The sequence below is a fragment of the Pygocentrus nattereri genome, chromosome 12 (assembly GCF_015220715.1).
Source record: "Pygocentrus nattereri isolate fPygNat1 chromosome 12, fPygNat1.pri, whole genome shotgun sequence".
Classification (NCBI taxonomy): Eukaryota; Metazoa; Chordata; class Actinopteri; order Characiformes; family Serrasalmidae; genus Pygocentrus; species Pygocentrus nattereri.
The window spans coordinates 21,173,805-21,189,028 of NC_051222.1; the positions used below are offsets into that span (position 1 = coordinate 21,173,805).

At 40.2% G+C, this 15,224-nt stretch overlaps 1 non-coding gene across 1 annotated transcript; it reads left to right on the plus strand.

The window, feature by feature from the left end:
* Positions 1-749: 749 nt before the first annotated feature.
* LOC119264876 lies at positions 750-940 on the plus strand. Its single transcript, XR_005131272.1, has one exon. It is a non-coding gene; the product is annotated as a U2 spliceosomal RNA (small nuclear RNA).
* Positions 941-15,224: the final 14,284 nt, after the last annotated feature.

The following is a 15,224-nucleotide window of genomic DNA, read 5'->3' on the forward strand; positions in this document are numbered from 1 at the left end:
ATCTCACCGGCTTACTACCTTTCAGTAAGGACAGCTTTGCAATCTTGGAAGTTTTTTTCATCATAACTTTATTTGAACTGGTGATATGAATTCCATTCTGGTCTAAGCTGATTTAAACTGGTCTGGTGTTGGTTTAGCTAGTCAGCCAGCATGACTACCATCCAAAATATAACATATGCAGGTGTTGCTAGTGACAAGCATAACAGCTTCCATTGCTGCATACCAGCATTCAAAACACAAAATTTTGCAGCATGGGGGCTACACAGAAGAAGTTTGGACAACTTGTGCCCAAGTTTGTGCCCATAATGCACCTTTATTTTGAAAACTGCAGCCAGAGTATAACAGAGGAAAACTGCTCTTATTTCAAAGAGGGAAATTTGCTTTTTAAACCTTTAGCACCACCATAGCCCACTACAGAATCCCACCAAAGGTTATGAATAAGGACTCAAACCAGAATGATGGTAGCTAAAACTCCCACACTACACAAAATTACCCAATGTTATAACCTGTAAATGTTAACGTCATATGCTTGAATGCAACCAAGATGCAACCTTTACTTAATATTTCAAGAACTTAATAAATAAACAAAGCATCACAGGAAGCAAAACATGCTCTGACACCACAATATGTTGGTTCTGTTGGTGACCAGCTATGCTGATCTTGCTGGTTTTCTAGCAGGGACTTCTACCATGTCTTGCCATTTCTAGACCTAACACCTAGCAGAGCTCATCCGTTATAAGCTCATGTAATTCGTTTCTCTGCCTTTTGGCTAAGATCAAGTGTAGTATCTGTTCTTATCAGTTTAATATCTGATATGTCCTCTATATGAGGACTACATATTAAATTTGTTTTTAGAACAGGGAGACAGAAGAGGGGTTTGCTCCATACACTCCACGCATCAACCTGCTATTGCAGTATGTCCAGGAGTGGTGCACCTCCTTGGTGGGCAGTCATCGATCCCCAGAGCTCACAGTACATGACTGAGGTATTGCTTGAGCAAGGCACCTAACCCCCAACTGCTCCCCGGGCACTGTGGATAGGGCTGCCAACTGCTCCGGGCAAGTGTGCTCACTGCCCCCTAGTGTGTGTACTGTCTTTGGTGTTTTACTTCATGGATGGGTTAAATGTGGAGGTGAAATTTCCCTGTTGTGGGACTAAGAAGGGTCACTTAATCTAATCTTAAACTTAATTGAAGCTGTGTTGAATTGCGTTGGTGTTTTCACAATGGGACAGGATAGAGCAGTGATCTCTGTTATTGAATATTGCATTAATTCCTGGTGCAGACAGCAGGATATGACTCAAAGGCCTGACTGGATCCCCTGTTAGCTGACTCAGAGGAAACTTGTCTCACTAACAGGCTTAGCGACTAGTGGCAGGCTGAAGACGGTGGATTAAGAAAAGGACATCCATCCATTGCCCTGAGGGTCTGTTCTACTGTAAGCTGTGCAGATCTAATAGGACTCCCCACTTTGAACTGATGAAGGCTGAAGTATTTTCTACTCTAGAGGCAAAGTATTTTCTATACTAACTACAGGAAGAAGAACAGTCTTCATGAGTCATAAGTAAATGAGAATGTACAATGATGCCAGAAAAGCAGTAATGGAAAGGCTCCAGAAGAAATGGTTGATGGTTGATACCAGACTATCACTATTGGTGTAATTAGGATAACATGACCCTGATGCAAAAAAGGCAAATATGAATATTACCACTAAAATATTAAAATAAAGCAATGTAATGTGCTTGCTAACTGACTTATGTCTCAACTCAATTGGTTGTCCAATGTATGCTAATGGCTAAATTACATTGTTATTTATGATCACAGATACCCATGAGTCATAAGTAGCAATATAAAGGGTCCAATAACTATTTTATTCATGCTACATTCCTCAGTGCGCCACTCCCTGGTTTCAACCCAACTAAAACATAATCAAGCTCTATCAAGGCATACCACTGTAATGCACAATATCATTTTCATTTAATAGCTCTAATGCACCAAATTATCACAGATAATTTAATAATTATCTGATGTGCTGAATTAATAGACTTTTTAAATGTGGAATGCAGGAGTCTCCCTCAGACTGAGAAAAGGAGATAATATGCTTTACAATAAGTAGTAAAACCAGTCTTATATCAGTGAGAAATGTAAGCTCAAGTATATTCAACAATTGAGAACATATAAATAGTTTAAAGGAGATGCTACTGGGCGGCATGGTGGCGTGGTGGGTAGCGCTGTCGCCTCACAGCGAGGAGGGCCTGGGTTTGTCCTCTGTGTGGAGTTTGCATGTTCTCCCCGTGTCTGCGTGGGTTTCCTCCGGGTTCTCCGGTTTCCTCCCACCGTCCAAAGACATGCAGTCAGGCCAATTGGACATGCTACATTGCCCCTAGGTGTGAGTGTGTGAGTGACTGTCTGTGTCTGTCTGTCTGTCTGCCCTGCGATGAACTGGCGACCTGTCCAGGGTGTATCCTGCCTTCCGCCCGAAGACTGCTGGGATATGCTCCAGCATCCCCCCGCGACCCTGATGGAGAAGCGGCTTAGAAAATGGATGGATGGATGGAAGGAGATGCTACTGGTATTGTTAAGGAGAAGTTGCAGGCCAAGGAAGTTCAGGACTGAGTTCATCATACCATAACACAGAGCAGAAATAGTTTACTCTGATTATTTAGCTATGCAGGTAAGTTTTTTCATATATGACTTAAAAAGAATGCTTCATGTGTCATATCTCTCAGCAACGTCTTTATTCTGGTTAAACATAATAACATGATGCATGTATGTCTTTGGAAAGCAACAGATGGAGGTCCAGAAATGATTGTGTTCATAGCTAAAAAACTGCTCAAGTAAAAGATCTCTTAACTTTGCAAAAAACAATCCTGCTCAAAGGGTGCTAAAGATTTGCCCCTAAATATACATACAGGCAATGCCATTAGGTTTTCACAGCTGGTACTAGTACATGAATTGCATATGAATGTTCTTGGCTTTTTGTGACCCACTTACAACACCAAGTCTACCCACCGAATTGAAATATTTGGGTAATCAATCAGCCAAGAACTGCACTGGAGTTACAAGGCTAATGGCTAACCACTAATTAGCATCATACAAAACTTAAAATAAAACTGTATGGAAATGATTTTTCACCAAAAAAATCACTCTCTGAAATTTTTCTTAGTTTAGGCCAGTTATACTTAATTCTGCGTTTCCGACCCTAAGAACTTTAACCATCTTCCATGTAGCTTACCCACTTTTTTAGAGCTGTTACAGATTACAGTCATATTATAGTGATATTAGACAACTTTAAATTGAATATGGGCTGAAGAATGGACTCTTTTACTCCCTTCTTTTACCTTCACACATTTGTCATGCATTTGAAGTGTCTGTGGTCTAAATGCATTTTCTTGATTTTGGCATATGTTCTTAAATTCTCCTTTAGAATCACTTACATATAAAATAATACTCATATATTTCATACTAAAATGCTCCTTTATCTTCATCACTACTTTCACTACGATGTGATGGGTAAGTCCTTAGTGTTTTTGTCACCCTGGACCCTCCCAGTCCTCCATGTGCTTTTGTTTTGTCTTGATCTTGTCCATGTGCTTCCTTTTTGTGTTTCTTCCCAGTCCTGCCCCCTTGTTTCCAGACCCTGTCCCTGATTGTAACCACCTGTGTTAACCACCTGTGTCAACCACCTGTGTCATAACCCTGTTGTATTTAAGCCCTGTGTTCCCTTGTTAGGCTGCTGTTCTTTGTTTGGTCTTTGTATTGTATTGTTTAGCATCGTTCTTCCAGCCTCCGTTGTGTGTTTTTCCTGTGTTCATTTTCGTCATGTCTGTCCCTTGTTCTCTTCGTGTTGGCTCGTTGACCCTGCACTGTCTAGACCCTGATATTGGATTTGCCCTTAATAAATCTTGCTTCTTTCAGCGTATGCGTCTGCCTCATCATCGCTCCTCAACGTTACAGTTTTCCTGAGTGTCCAATGGTCAGTTTCACACAGAATATAAATAGACACATGCATCCACCATCCACCACAGTGAGTGGCAGATGATGTGTATCTTGACTCATCTTCTTTGTCTCATATCTCTGGATGTGAGTCATGCACAACCTCATTATAAGAATAAATTGCATGGCTAGATACTACAGATTCAAGAAATGTTTGAACAGTGGTTCTGTCACAAAGATAGAGAAACATGTACAGAAACATCAAATTTAATGTACCCCAGAGAGTTAAAACCAAATGTCATCACAAGAAAACACATGTAACACAATGTGAATAATTACTTGTAATGTCGTATACTGGGGGGTCTTTGATCACACAATTTTTAACATATGAGACACTTTACCTTTTTTTTTCACATGGGACCACAATTTCACGTCATCATATGTTTTGTTTGTTTTGTGATTTTTGTAATGGTACATTTTTGTGTCTACAAATCACATGATTTTTCATGTAAAACATGTATTTTCATGTAAAATTAATGTTTAATTTCTGTAAGAGTTGAAGAGACAAAGTCAAAGAGTCGATTTCAAGCATTTCAGGTCAAAGAATTGTCGGGTAAGAATGGACCCTAACTCCCAAACACATTGAGGTTGGAGAATCATCGCTTTAGGAGTGGACTCCCCATCATAAGTTTGTGCAGGAATGTAGGCAAAACTCTTTTTTGTTTTACACTGGGACCACAAGGCTTAAAACCAGCAGTTAGCATTGCCCAAAAACGAAAGAAGCAAACTTCAGATACCAGACATCTCTATGGGCTGCATTTAGGGCAAAGGAAGAATGACATAAATTAGGTTTTTCTTTGTGCATTTTCCCCCAGCTGTTCACTTTTCTTACTTGGTGCAGAACTGTGAGGGTGGCTTTGAGCTCTTTAACTGGAGAGAGCTGTCAGGGAGCCACTGCTAAGACGCTGGAGAAACGCAAAACCACACGCTGTTGCTCCGCCTCCTTGCTGCAGTCATCTCTCAAAGCCCATAAAAAAAGTTTCACTCAGTCTCAGGGAAAAAAAAACCAGGGGGAAAAAAGGGCACCTGTTCATTGTTGTCATTCTATATCTGTCATGACTGCAATGCATAGAGAGTTCCTGAGAGACACGGATGGAGAGAGAAAGAGACAGAGAGAGAGACTAGCAACTGTTTTTGCCATCACATAGTCACATAAAAGTGGCAAACTTTTTTTTTTTCTTTTTCGAGAATGCCAAAAGAGCTCCCCCACTCAGCAACATTTAGAAGTAATTTCTTTATCGTGTATAGAGAGAAATATTCATCATCCCGGCCTTTCATTGTTCATTTGTCTTCGCTCGCCCCCTTTAGTTTCGGGTAGAAGGCGGGGAGTGGAAGGGTGTTATTTCAAGCCGTTGAATTATTTATCACGCGCTTTTTCGGCACCCTTTCACAGTGGCTGCCTCTGTGAGGAGGACATGATGCTCTCTTGCTTCTGTAACACACACACACAGAGAGAGAGAGAGAGAGAGAGAGAGAGAGAGAGAGACAGAGAGAGAGAGAGAGAGAGAGAAAACAACAAGGAGAGAAAAACAAAAGTGACCTTAATGACTGTGCAGATGTGCTTTGTGTCAGTGTCTCTCTGTCTCTCTCTCCTGCCATCTCAAGGTCCTAGACAGATGCTCTGGGGAATAAAATCTCAGGTGTAAGTCGGCCTAAAATGTGCCAGACTCTCCCCAATAAGCACATACAGCAGCTGAACCTCATGTTCACTACACGTCTGCCTTTTCTAAGAAAAGTGGGCAGTTAGTGAAGATAAATATTTAATGTGGCAGTTTACCAAAAAAGCTCATTTCCATAGTTTGGAAATTACCATTCTTACCTTAAAATGTAGTCAAACCACAAACCAGATTGGTAAAGTTTGCTCCTTTAGTTTTGCTCCTGGAGTTACAAGGCATTTCAACTGGCATGGGTCTCAAATGGATCTCTAGCCATCACTAATGATTAGATTTCACAAACAAAGTAGGGGCGCCACGCATATTTACCAGGGGGAGCCCTCTTCAGAGAGCACCTAATGACTTCTTTGAAATAACACATGCAACATCTGTATTTCTTTTTTATTTAATAGAATCATTGTTATTGTTATAAGTATTGCAGTACAACTCATTTTATTGCTAAGTTTTGGTTGAAAACAAAACATCTTCACTCATTGAAAAAAAATGATCCTATCTACATTTTTCCACCATCATATCTAGGTAGATAGAGCTAAGCGAGCTGTTCCCTTGGTTAGGACATTAGGAACTGGACTGAAGGCCTTACACATTAGACTAACTACCAACATAATTAGGAACTGACAGTAGAATTATCAGTCATATTTACCATGGGTGGGATCGATTTTTTGAGTAGAAACATCACTCTGGGCCTTCTGGGTGTCCTAGATACGTCACTGACTGTGAAATTGAATGGTAGTCAAACCAGTTTTCAGTCGGCTATTAGAAATGGAAAACAGCAGCGACAGCTAGTGCCAGTGTGATGAAGCACTGTGTTACTTTGTCAGTATTTTTGTCAGAAGTATTAAAAATGATAGACATTATAGGATATTTTGATAGCTCACGTCGACTTATTAGAATAACCTGCAGTATTACAATTATAAATTATATGTTGATAGTTTATATCACCTTATCAGAATATTCTAGCAGTGTTAAAATTCTAAGTAGGATATTCTGATAGCCCAACTCATCTTATCAGAGAGTAAGCAATAACATTTTCAGTACCAATATATCATTGTTGTCAGAACAAAACCTCATATCTCCAAAAGTGCAACTTCACAGGAAAAGGAAAAAATGTTCTTTCAGTGTAAGTCAATGGACCCAGACTTTTTTCTATGTCATTTTTGGTAATTTCTTTTGGTCTGTTTATCATGAAATTTATAGACCATGTAAAGAGTAACAGGTATTTTCAAATTATGTCAAAAATTGAAAAATGCCAAAAACGGAGATACAAGGTTTTGTCTTGACAGCAGCGATATGCACATATTTATAAAGTATTGTCATTATATGCTGTTACCTGCACCTCTTTCTATATTCATTATTGCATTGCCTTTTTTATCTCAGGATAGATATTTGAATATATGCCTGTAGATAGGCTTTTTGTATATTGTTATTTTTATATTGCATCACCCTTATTACTATAACTGTCCTGTGTTGTGTGATGGCTACTTGCTGCTACATTTCCTTCAGGGTCCATAAAGTATCTCTCTATCGATCTATCGATCTTTACACTTAAAGTAAGGCTGATGTAGCATTAAAAACGCAATAAAACATTCGAAAAACTAAGTTACTATGTTAAATAATGATGTTTTGCATGTGTCTTAGGACCACTCAATGGGTAGGACAAAGTATTGGAACACTGGCTCTACCTAATAAGCAACAAAAGCAGTTACTTATGGTTCCCAGCTGCCAAGGGGCTCCTTAACACATTCTTCCCCTTAACACATAACTGTACCATTACATTGTGTAAGATGCATGAGTAAGAGGAAGAAATGAACTGGTTAATCCTGTCTCCAAAAAAAATACATACCTGGAGCTGAAAAACAGAAGAAAAAGAGACCAGGAGGAGAAAAAAGCCTAAACATGAATGTATATTTCTATGGTATTAATGTTATAACATTTGGTCTGTAGTTTGACAACAAGAACTGATTGATGTGAGGTCTGTCTAACAGAGCAGCTTCGATTTAAACAGATTTTCTGAATACGGCAGCTGTCCTTCAATTTCATTATGAATAGACCAACATGGAATGAAACATCTACAGATTAATGTACATTAAAAGTTAGTGACATTTTTGACTTCTCTTGTAAAGAGACTGTATTGAAGACCTGTGTTTTTCTTTTGAGTGCTGAGTGATGCCAGAAACTACGCATTTAGGATTATTTAACTTAACACAGTTTGAGGCAAGAGTGTAATGAATTAGAAGTTACACTTTCTATGAATGTTATGTCTATAAGAACCTATAAATACATTATAATGCATTCATAAGGCATCATAAACATGGCTATAAATATTTGTAAAAATGCTTTACATGTTACAGCCATGCTTATAATGCATTATGAATTCTTAGCATAATACATTATAAGTAGTGCTCATAAGAGATTATAAGAGCTCATAAGTCATATTTGGCCACTCTAACTAAAGTGTACTGTACTAAAGCCTCTTTCAGTGTTAAGAGTGAGGCTTCAAGTTGAAGTATTTACTAAAGAATTTACTGCAACATACAAAGCACAGCACATTACAGGCTTCAAATGAGTTTAAACTAGTGCTGCTATTTATGTGTTTCATCCAATGTGGAAAGTCAATGTACACCACCATTAGCTTGGCACTAACTTAACACTGCATATCCAATAGAATGTTAGCAGAAATTAGCATTATGGTCCTGTGGTGAAGCGATGTTACAGAGTGAAAGGTTCTTGACTTTAGAACCAGTGAGGGAACAAATTACAATGACAGCACTCTACTGTTGTGCCTCTTTCTCTCCAGGCCTTCACTCCACAATAACTTCACGCTCAGTGTGATGTCAGAGGGGGTTCAGGGGAGGGGCTGATGGGTTCTTGGCTTGCTGTGATGTAATGTAACATTAAAGTGAGAGCACTGGTTAAGAAAAGTGCATTGCATAGCAAAAAGTGCATAGCAATTATTCTAGGCTGGACAGCCTGTTTGGAGCATCTGCATATTCTGGACTTTAGTCCTGAAGATGCAGCAGATCTTACAAATGCATTATAACATGTTATGAATGTGTTTATAGATGCTTAAAAATGTGTCATTCATAGAAAGTGTCGAATTAGACATGCAATTTTCACCATACTAGTAGGTAGTTGTAAGCATAGACATACTTACATAGAAGCTGTGTTGAGTTTAGCCAGGCATGTCAGCAGCACCATCATCTTGGGGATTTCACCATCACTATTGGACTGCATTCAGTATATTCAGGCAGTTTACGAAAGGGATCATCCACTTGTACTATTAAAAAAAGAACTCAGAAGGTTGGACAGTACTATATAAAAAGGGAAATGTACTGTTGTTTGTGCAGTGTTCATTTATAGATATTGCTCGTGGTTTGTACGGCAGAGAACTTGTTTGTGTAATTGTTTTTCCTCTTGTTTTGTATTAAGCTTATTTCTTTTTATAACCCAATCATTGTATCTTAGCTTGATGTGAACTGTACTTATGCTATTTTTTTTACATTGATTGTTAGTATTGGGCAAATGCCAGACCTTAATCCAAACGTCCTTTTCTATGTTTTGGGGGTCTTATCTGCATGTGCATAAAGCTTGGAAGTAATCCACACATTGATGGGTTTGCTGATGTGTGACTTGCAACCGGAGCTCGTGCTAAAATCAGTCCTATCAATCATTAATGTTAGGTGCACTTGCTACATACACTAGCCTTGTAGCTCTAGGGCAAAACTAAAGAAGCAAACCTCAGACACCAAACATGTCTTGGATGATCAACTATATTTGAGGTAAGGGGAAGACTGTGTAAACTTGAATTTCAGCTGAACTTTCACTTTAAGTACTTGGGAAGTGCCACGAGCACCTCATTGTTTTAGACGACTTTAGTCTTCAAGGCCTTTTATACGCTTGCAGAAGTAGACAATTCCCTTCTGAAAGATCTTGAAAGCAGTTGTGAGCAATTCTGAAGTTGCTGGAGCGCTGAAAGTTTAGAGAGAAGATTAGGGCAGCACTGAAAAGAAAAGCAGTGGTAGAGGGACAACCTGTTCGTTCCCATTTCCATCAGGATCCAGAATATTTCGTACAGAGGGGAGTATACCTGAGCCCTGATTTCAAAAGAGACCTGGCAAACGGGTTTGAGTGTGTGTGTGTGTGTGTGTGTGTGTGTGTGTCTGTGTCTGTGTGTGAGCATGTGTGTGCAGAATTGATTAGCCGACCATTCTCGGTAAAATATGGCCAGAACGGAGAACACAAGAGAGGGAGAGGAGAGGAGTGCATCTATGAAGTCTGTTGATATTCATATTGAGCCATAAATATTAATGACACAGTAAAGCACAGCCCTCTTTAAACTTGCAGTGTTATTATTGAGCTCCGTCTCTGCACTTGCACGCTGTAAATGACACTTTTGTTTACGGTGCACTTGCAGAGCTTCATTATGGCGTTAAATCAATGTGAACAGGTTGAACATGTTCAGAATAGAGTACATCAGAGACTAGGCTTTGGATTAATAGGTGCTTTTTCATCTACATGGCAGGTCGTTTGGTGTACATACATATACAGTATTGCCAAAATACCTCACTTCTCTACCTTCAAATAATTGTTAGAGATGATACTGATCTGATGCCCAGTATCGCTATCAGGTTGATACCAGCAGAAAGTGCAGAATCAGACAGATACTGGAGAGGAAAAGAATCGGAACCGTTTCTGTAACAAATCTAGCCTGAAATATGTCAGTTGCTTGTAGTGCAATATTGCATAAAGCAAAGTAGGTCACTTGATAACAACAGCAGCTACTTGTAGCTTAATTTTAACACATGACCACACATTACCATATGACTAATGAGCTGACAAGGTATTATATTCAGAGCAGAATTAATATTTAAACATTTTCATTCTTGCATTTGAATCCCATTATGTTCCTGAACCAGTTAGAACATTACACACCTTATACATGGGCTGTATGTACGACTAATATAATAAAATAGAAGGTTTTGAAAACTCAACATTTTCATTTATATTGAAGACCTGTTCATACACAGCCCAAAAAACTTTGTGAATTAGTAAATATCCAACAGCTTGAACTATAAGTGCTTAAAGTGGTCACAATTGGCCCTTGTCCATGTATTTGTGTTGTGTATAGATATTCCATGTGTATTTGTTTTGGTTTCCTAGTCCGGCCCCTTGTTTTCATGACTCCACCCCTGATTGTCTCCACCTGTGTTTGCACCTGTCCCTCGTTACCCTTATGTATTTAAGCCCTGTGTTTTCTCCTGTCTGGTTACTGGTCTTTGTTTGAATCTCTGTCTGTGTTTGGATGTTTATGCCTGTGTTCATTTTGTCATGTCTGTCTCTCCCGCTCTCCGTATTGGCTATTTGAACCTGGACCGTTTAGACTATGACCCTGGATTTGCCCTTAATAAATCTCACTTATCTCTGCCTCCTGGCTCCCCATCACAAAAGTGATGTTTTGTTTAACACATCTTCAACTTTAGTTTAAAATATTGGTACAAAAAATATATAAAATGTAAAATGCTACAACTTTTGCACAAGCTACATTATATGCTCTATTTTCCCCCAATATCTTACATTTAGCAAATAAACAATATGTTGGCAGAACTTACTTCTGTACTCATTTTCAAAATTATTTCCCAAAATAATTTGACCAGTGGCACAGAAATTTCTTGTGTTTGCTTTTTCCTAGTTTTGACCTTTGCTAGTCTCTTAGTATTAGAATAGGTGCACGTTCTCAACAGCATTATCAAATTCCCTGTTTAAAATGTATAGACATGCTGTTGAGCTAAAAGGTCTCTCAAACAAAATCATGTGATATAATGTGTAAAGGCACAGAGGACATTCAGTGGTTGGGATGCCATAACAAGTGCCTGCTGTCCTCCACACCACAGGCTGGGGTTTGATTTCCCACACAAGCAAGCACACCTGCCATATCAGTAAGAGTCATTGATCAAGACTCCTGATGCTACATTCACATGCCTGCCAAATGCAATACATCTAGCTGTATCTGACGATGCTTCGCAGAACCCCGTGAGGACACACAAAGTAACTGGGTAGGTTGTGACTGAATGGGTAGGAGGAATGAAGTTGCAGACTGAAGATGGACTGACTCTGAATAGTTCTTTGCAAATGGTGTGATTTATTTACACAGTGGAAACATACAAAGAAAAACTGAACAAACAAAATAAACAATGATTAAAATATTGACCTGACAAACAGCAGTACAGGTAAGTATAAGTAAGTATTAATTACTCTACAGGGGTGTTGCTGTCCTACAAGATTAAAATGGTTCATGGTTCATGAGTGAGCTCCGTCTGATCTGCCTCCCTTTTATTAGGAAACAGGCAACAGTTGAGAATCACATGTAGGTTTTCAAGTATTGCACACACACACACACACACACACACACACACACACACACACACACACACACACACACATATATATATACACGGTCTCTGGTGATGGGCAATGCATTTGCCTTATCACACCCCCACTCTCCACCCCCCCAGTCAATGTCACAACTCATAGAGGAAGTCTGCGGCGGTGTTCTGCGCACCCTTCCGATACCGCACCGGAAATGTAAGGGGCTGCAGCTACAAATACCACCTTGTTATTTTGGCATTAGTATCTTTCATCTTTGCCATCCACTACAAAGATCTGTGGTCAGTTTCAAGAACAAATTCAGTCCCCAATAGGTAATATTTGACAGATTCTAATGCCCATTTTACAGCCAAAGCCGCTTTCTCTACAGTGGAATTGGCTTAAGCTCGCTCTCAAACTCCTGCGGTAACATTGCTCCCAGTCCACACCCTGATGCATCCATTTGTATGGCAAACTGTCTGTCAAAGTCTGGGCTGTGTAAAACTGGTTCTGTGCATAAGCAGTCTTTCAAGTCCTGGAATGCTGCTTCATAATCTTCAGTCTATTTTACTTTCTGTGGTATGTTTTTCTTTACAAGGTCCACTAAAACTGCTGCTCTTTTGGAGAAGTTGGGGATAAAGCGATGGTACCAACTGGCCAGTCCTAAGAAGGATCGTACCCTTCTTTTTGTGTTTGGTGCTGGACTATTCCTTACTGCCTCCACCATGTCAACCTGTGGGCGGATGACTCCTCCCCCATGTGCGTAGCCTAGGTAGGAAACCGTACCTCTTGCCAGGTGACACTTGGCTGGATTCATTATATATGGATTCTGCCTTGCTGATTCGTTATATTACCTCACTGACATGATGCACATGCTCCTCCCAAGACTCTACAAGACATTGTAGATGATTACATCATCTATGTAAGCTGCAGCAAACTCTTTTGTACCCTTCAGTAAACTGTCCGTCAGCCTTTGGAATGTTGCAGCGGCTCCATGCAACCCAAAAGGCATTACAGAAAAATGGTATAATCCTGAAGATACACAAAAAGCTGTAAGTTCCTTAGCCTCTTTACTCAAAGGAACTTGCCAATAACCTTTGCAAAGGTCTAGTGTTGACAGGAACTTTGCTTTGCCCAGTCTTTCAATCAGCTTGTTCGCTCTCGGCATTGGATATGGATCAAAAGCTGATAAAGAGTTCAATTTAGAGAAACTGACACAAAATCTCAGTCCTCCATCCTTTTTCGGGACCAGGACCACTGGGCTGCAGCATTTGCTGGTTGAAGGTTCTATCACCCCCATTTCAAGCATAGTATCTATGTCCTTCTTCAGATCTGGGATCAGATGCGCCGGTACTCTGCAGTTGGTTTGCCAAATTGGATCACTTTTCAGCAGTCTGATGTTGTGCTGGATGTCATCTGTCCTACCAGGGTCTGCTCTGAAGAGTCCTAGAGAAATGGCTCTCTCCAGTTCCTCATGCTGTGTGTTCTTGAGGTGAGACTAATTACATGCTGAGCTGCTCTCATTGGCTGTTGGGAAGTACTGCTCTGTCATTTCTTCCTTGTCCTGAATAGCTTGAAACCACTGCTCTGAACTGTTGTGGTCTGCTTCTCTCCATGCCTTCAGTATGTTGATGTGGAATGTTTGTCTTTTTTCTCCTGTCAGGAAGAGACAACTTATAGGTCATCGGATTAACCCTTCTGAGCACCTCATAAGGCCCATGCCACTTTGCTAAAAGACTGGTATCAGATGTTGGCAGGAGAACCAGAGCTTTCTCGCCAGGCTTGAGCTCTCTGTTCCCTGCTGTGAGGTCATACCAAGTCTTTTGCCAGTGCTGTGCCTTCTTCATGTTGTCCCTCATAAACTTTGTGATCTTTGACATTTTTTCTCTCATTTTGAGGACATATGAGAGAACATTTAGCATTTACGCTGTGTCCTCGCCTTCCCAGGCATCTTTCAGGATGTCTAATGGTCCTCTCACCTCTCTACCATAGAGAAGCCAGAATGGTGAAAATCCTGTTGACTCTTATGGCACCTCTTGGTATGCAAACAGGATATATGGGAGCCATGAGTCCCAGGCTGCTCCAACCTCGGAGACAAAAAGGTGTAGCATGAACTTCAGGGTCTGGATGAATTGTTCCGTTAGCCCGTCAGTCTGAGGATGGTATAGTGTGGTTCTGATACCCCTAACACCCGGTAGTTTAAAAACATCAGTGAGCTGCCTGGACGTATAATTAGACCTCTGATCCATTAAAAATTCTTTTGGGATTCCTCCCTGTGAGATAAGTTGGATTAAGGCATTGACCATCTGCCTTGTCTTCACCTTTCTCAATGCAAGCACCTCTGGGTACCTTGTTGCATAATCACATATTACTAGGATATAGTAGTTACCCCCACAACTTCTTGGAAGAGGTCCTGCTATGTCCATGGCAATATGCAAAAATGGAACATCTACAATGGACAAGTCAATCATGGGAACCTTGCCTGCACTATTTAAAGGTGCTGTAAGTTGGCATTCAGGACATGCTTTACAATATTCTACCACATCTTGGTATTGAAGTGGCCAGTGAAACCTAGTGACTATCCTGCTTAGTGTTTTAATTGTCCCCATGTGACCTGCCCTAGGCTCTGAGTGTGCAAGTTTAAGTACTTGCTGCCTTAAGTTTTTGGGTACTACAAGCTGTTTGTACTCGCCCTTGATTCTGTTTAGAATGTTGTCTTTTAAAGTGAAGTGTTTGTCATCTTCAGCTGTGGCTTCAGTACATTGTAAAAACAAAGGTTTCAGCGTAGGGTCTTCCACTTGCTGTTTGGCTAAGTCAGATATTAACCCCTCTGCATCTAGTTCTAGTGGCTTTACATGGTCCTCTATGGGTGTACCTCTGACTTTTTCCTGCCTTCGGACAGCTTTGGATTTGCACTTTTGGTGACTTCACAAAATGGGAGTTCCTTCATTAATGCTGCACTTTCTTAACCTGTGATTTTTTTGTCCTTGCCGGGGTCATTACCATAGCTTCAGCTTTATTGTGCTTCTGGATTAAGAGATCTACCAGCACTGGTACGTCTCTTCAAGTGTTACAGCATAAGGGGCAAAGTACCCACATTCAGTAAGTATGTTTGACCGTTAACCTTAATGTTAACCTCTACCCCCACCCCCCTGTGTATGCATTTAACTCTGAGCTCTCCTTTGTATTTTAAC